This window comes from Mus pahari, chromosome 8 (assembly GCF_900095145.1).
Source record: "Mus pahari chromosome 8, PAHARI_EIJ_v1.1, whole genome shotgun sequence".
In the NCBI taxonomy this organism is placed as follows: domain Eukaryota; kingdom Metazoa; phylum Chordata; class Mammalia; order Rodentia; family Muridae; genus Mus; species Mus pahari.
Genome location: NC_034597.1, coordinates 53,756,463 through 53,761,490, shown reverse-complemented (window position 1 = coordinate 53,761,490; position 5,028 = coordinate 53,756,463). Strand labels below are relative to the sequence as shown.

Below are 5,028 nucleotides of genomic sequence, written 5' to 3'. Positions count from 1 at the left end.
ACTCACTTTGTAGACCAGGCTGGCCTTGAACTCAGAAATCCACCTGCCTCTGCCTCCTAAGTGCTGGGATTAAAGGCGTGCGCCACCACCGCCCGGCAGAATTTTCTTGACTGTTAGGAGATAAGTATCACTTTAAGACTTTTTTCAGTTCTTTTGGATATATACATTGAAAGAGAACAGTAAATCTAGTCAGGAGTGGTTGTACATACTTAATTCCTAGTATTCAGGAGGCAGAGGCAGTTGTATTGTCTGTGAGTTTGAGGCCAGCCTGGTTTACAGAGCAAGTTCCAGGTCAGCCAGGGCTCTTACATGCAAAAACTCTGTCTCAAAAAACTCAAAAGAGGAGAAAAAGAGTAGTAAATCTTAATTTTTTTGAGATCTCCGTACTTTTCCATAGTAATTGTACCATTTTACATTTTTTGCAATAGTACACAAACGGTTACTCTGCCTTGTTCTTGCTGATCCACCCAAACTCGAGTAGCCTTACTTAGCCGTCTTAATGGATGTGAGAAAATGCCATTATTGTTTTGATTTGCATTTTTGATCATTATATTGAACATCTTTTCATGTGCTGGTTAGCTGTTTTAAATACAGTCTTTGGAGATGTATTTAAAATCATGTTAAACTTGACACAAACACAGTTTTTGTTTTGTTTTTGTGTTGTTGAAATATTGGGGATTGAATTGTGGCCACAAATACCCTGTTGAAGTACTCTGCCGTTGGGTTACATTCCTGCTCTTTAGGATTTATTTTGAATGTTCTGGTTATTAACTCCTTTATCAGATAACTCACACGTTTTCTGTCATTGTGTAGGCTATGCTTTTTGCACTGTTGATTGTATCCTTTGGTTCATAGAACTTGTTTTTATGTAGTGAGTTTATTAACTTTCCCTGTGCTTTTCATGTTTATAAAGGTTTGGTTACTCTAGCATTATTGATGCATTTCTTTTATAGTTTTAGAACACATTTAGGCCTTTTATCTATTTTGAGCTGATTTTTATTTTCAGTGTACATAAAAGATCCAACTTTCCTTTTGTATGTGGCTGTCCAGTTGCTTCAGCACTATTGGGTAGTCTTGGCAAGTCTTTTTTCAAAAGCATTTTTAAATAATTAGTAATGAGAGAGGACTTTACACTTAATATTTTCTCTGCCTGTATGTGTTGTTTTAGAGAAGAGCAATAGCTGGAAATGGAATACCCAATCTTGACTTTGTCATTAAATCACTGAATCAGACTGAGCAATGACATTGTTACCATCTCTGCTGCTTATTCTGAATAAGCAGCTGTGAACTCACTACCCATGTTGTTACAGAATGAATGAGAGGTTTAAATCTGATATAGGTCTAAGATGTCTATGGAGTGTTTAGCGACAAAATAAACTTTTAAAAAATGAAGTAAAATAGGCTTGGTAGCATAAGCCAGATTTAAATTCCAACAGGCGAGGGGGCCACCTGGCCTGCCCAGTGAGACACACTGCCTCAGAAGCCAGGCCAAAACACAAAGATGTGCCGCAGTTTACCTCTAGTTTCCTGGTGTTTTGTTTTGTTTTTTTGTTTGGATTTACAATTATAAAAATCTAGTGACTGTTAATGTTGGGTTCTGTTATTACATGGTTTGCAACCTAATAGCATGTGGAGATTTTTTTCCCTTGAATTTTGTAGTTCATCTTAGGAAAGCAAGTGTGAGAGGAAAACTAATATAACTTTGTCAAAGTTGTCTTAATGGTAGTTGGCTACTTTGAGATTGTATTTTTAAAGAAACACATTGAATGGAAACTGGGTTAAGTATTGGGAAGACATTTTAAAATCAGTATATTGAACAAAAATTGGGTATAAGTTTAGCTGACAGAAACCATGTTGTCCTTGGAGTTTTTGTTTTCTACAGGTCTGATTTATAAAGAGCTTTTAGGAGCATATTTTTTCTTCCCAAAAAACTGGTTATAGTATTTTTTAAATACTGTAAGTCTATTTTCTAAACATTCAAAAAAATTGCATGAATTTGGCATTTCAGAAGAAAAATGACAAAATGGTACCCAAAGAACGTCATTGTGTTCTTAATTGTTTGTGATGTCTTAAATACAAGATGTAAGAAATTTATACAACTGAGGCTTCTATTGACCCAGTGTGTTGATGTAAGGTAATTTATGGTCAGAAACAACTAAAAAGCATTTCACCTTGTTTATGTTATAGGTTCTTTAAAAAGTTGTGCTATTATCATTGCCATAGTTTGTAATTTGAAATTTAAAATTATTTTTCAGCCATGATGATCTGACATTTATGACTAAAATACCTTAATAGTTTTTTTTTTTTTAAATTTTAGGTGTTTTCTTTAGATGACAAATGCTCATACAATAACCCCATTTCTTTCATTTTTAGAAGTTGATTTCCTTATGAGCTATTTTTGTTAGCTGGATTAATTTATATAATTATACATGTTTTACTGATTATAAACCTAATACAGAAGAATTTTTGGTTCTGTTTTGCCTTCTTTGTTTCTATAACTTTTAAAATCGCATTTACCTATTTATTTGGGAATAACATAGACCTTTGGAGGTTAGAGTGAAATTTTGCAGGAGTCAGTTTTGTTCTTTCACCATGAAGTCCCAACAGATTGAACTCAATTCAGTTTTGGCTTGCTAGCATGTACATGCTGAGTCATCTTACTCCCCTCCTCCACTCCCCTTTGGAGTCAAGGTCTTAATTATCTCAGGCTGGCCTTAATTCACTATGTAGCCAAGGATGATCTTCAACTTCCTTACAAAAGAATTACTTATCTCCTGCATATTTGCTAGAGCCTATATGTGTATGTGTGTACTGCATTTGTGCCTGGTACCTTGGCTTTGGTTCCTCTAGAAGTGAAGGACAGTTGTAAATCCAGGAGCCTCTGCAGAAGCAGCAAGTACTCTTTTATCTCAGCCTTGCTGAACTCTTGGTCCTCCTGCCTCCACCTCCTGATTGCTGTGTTCCACCATGAATGTTTGTGTGGTCCTCAGGATTGAACACAAGCTTTTTGCATGCTAGGAAAGCCCTCTACTAAGCTATACCCTCCACCTCTGCTTTGTTTATTTATATTTTCTATTTGAGATTTTTAATGATGGTTACTGAATTTTTATATACTTTTGAGCAGAATTCTGGTGACTTCATTTTTGTGGTTTAGTTTGTCTTCTAAATTTGTAGAAGAAAAAAAGGCCCTGAAAAGTTAAAATGCTTAATTTATTACCATTTTTGAAACATTGGAACATTTCAAAAGATCACAATTGATTTGAAATAGTCATATATTTTATAGTAACTGGTAATTTGAAGAGTCTTATTTAAAAGAGTAAAGATAAAACAGCAGACTTTATGTATTTTTGTTTTTTGTCTGTAAATAATACAGTGTGAAGTCTTAAGAGTTCCTGTTTGAAAATAGCATTTCATTTAACTGTTTCATTTAACCTTTTGTGTAACATTTCATCTAAATATTACTTGTTACCTTATTAGCTTCAATTAAATTGCTTCCTCTAGTTTGGAAAAAAGGATATGGATGAGTAAGGGGCAGTTGATAGGATTTTATGACATTTTAAGGACAAGCTTATGTTAATATAAATTTTACAATTGTGTGTATGTGTTTATCTTCTGAGCCATCTGTTTTAGGTAGTTAACATACGACTGATAACTTGTCAGTTAATTAGCTGATCTTTGCATTTGAGCCAGACAGTAATAGGGCTTACCATAGTAACTCCCGTGGAAGCTTTGTAGTTAGGTAACTGTCATAGTTTCTTTTTGTCTAAGATGGTTTTGAGAATACTATGCCTCCTGTCTTAAGTCAGACAAATGTGACTAAAGGCTTGCTTTAGTCACCACACTGGTGAGTCCTTGGCAGATCTTGTAGCCTCTAATCTTGTCTGTCTACCAGGAAAATTTAATAGAAGGACTCACCATAGGTGACTGCTGTGAATGTTGAGTGTTACTTTATTACTGTAAAATAATTTTTTTTGTAAATTTCCTTTTGGATTTTAAAAATTGAAGTAATAAGAATGAGAAGCGAGGTTTGCTTTAATCCTGCTCATCACCCTAGAACCTTGTGGTGATACAGAAAAGCAAAACCAAAAATAAACAACAAACCTCCAACTTCCCTTGTAAAGTAGATATGCCGGTCTGTCCCACTGAAAAGCTTGTGTTTTAACTCGTACTTTAATCTCTCTGACCTTCAAATTTCTCATCCATAAAGTGATGAAAGTACTAATCTCGAAAAGTTTGTAAGGATTAGAAATAATGATTGTTAATTAACCTAGCAAAATAACTGACATATGGTAGGAACTCAATTGATAAGGATCATTATTGTTAAGGAAAACACTTAGCAGGATAAAAGCTTTCTATTGTGAAACTGACAGGACTTAGAATACCTGTATACTGTATACTGCCCAAACCATGGGAAGCTGTCCATTACTTCCTGCTAACGTCATAGATTTTGCTGTAGGGAACATGTTTCTTGGTTTTAATTTTTAGTGCCTTTGAATTCTAAAATTATATTTTAAAAAACTGATGTCTTTTACAAAATTTTTTATCTTTTCAAAAACATACCAACAGACATGCAAACACTTGTAAATTTCAAAATAAGAAACATCTTCAGTCTTTGAGGAATCTCACATCAGTCTTTTTCTAGGACTATATATTTTAGGATTCACATTGGTGATGGTTAGCTTGGGGTAGATTAGAAAGAAGACAATTTTGGTGAAGAAGTTCAAGAGCAAGATACTCCCATTTTGTAGCTTTGTGTAGTAAAAGCTATTAATAGGATAAATCTATGCTTTTTTTCATATGAAGGATATTTTTGGTATATATTGTTTGAAATTTGATTACTTATATATTGAGATACTGTTATATGTGGAAAAGACCTCTTAATTTGGTCAGCTTAATGACTTCATAGCAAAACATTTTTTTTTTTCTAATCTGTATACACTTCACTAATGTGTACCTTTAAAAACTATGGAATCAAGCCGGGCGTGGTGGCACACACCTTTAATCCCAGCACTTGGGAGGCAGAGGCAG

General features: G+C 34.2%; 1 protein-coding gene across 3 annotated transcripts in view; it reads left to right on the top strand.

Moving 5' to 3' along the window:
* Ints6 (integrator complex subunit 6) overlaps positions 1-5,028 on the top strand; it is an 84,729-nt gene that overhangs the window by 6,755 nt on the left and 72,946 nt on the right. The window lies entirely within an intron of this gene.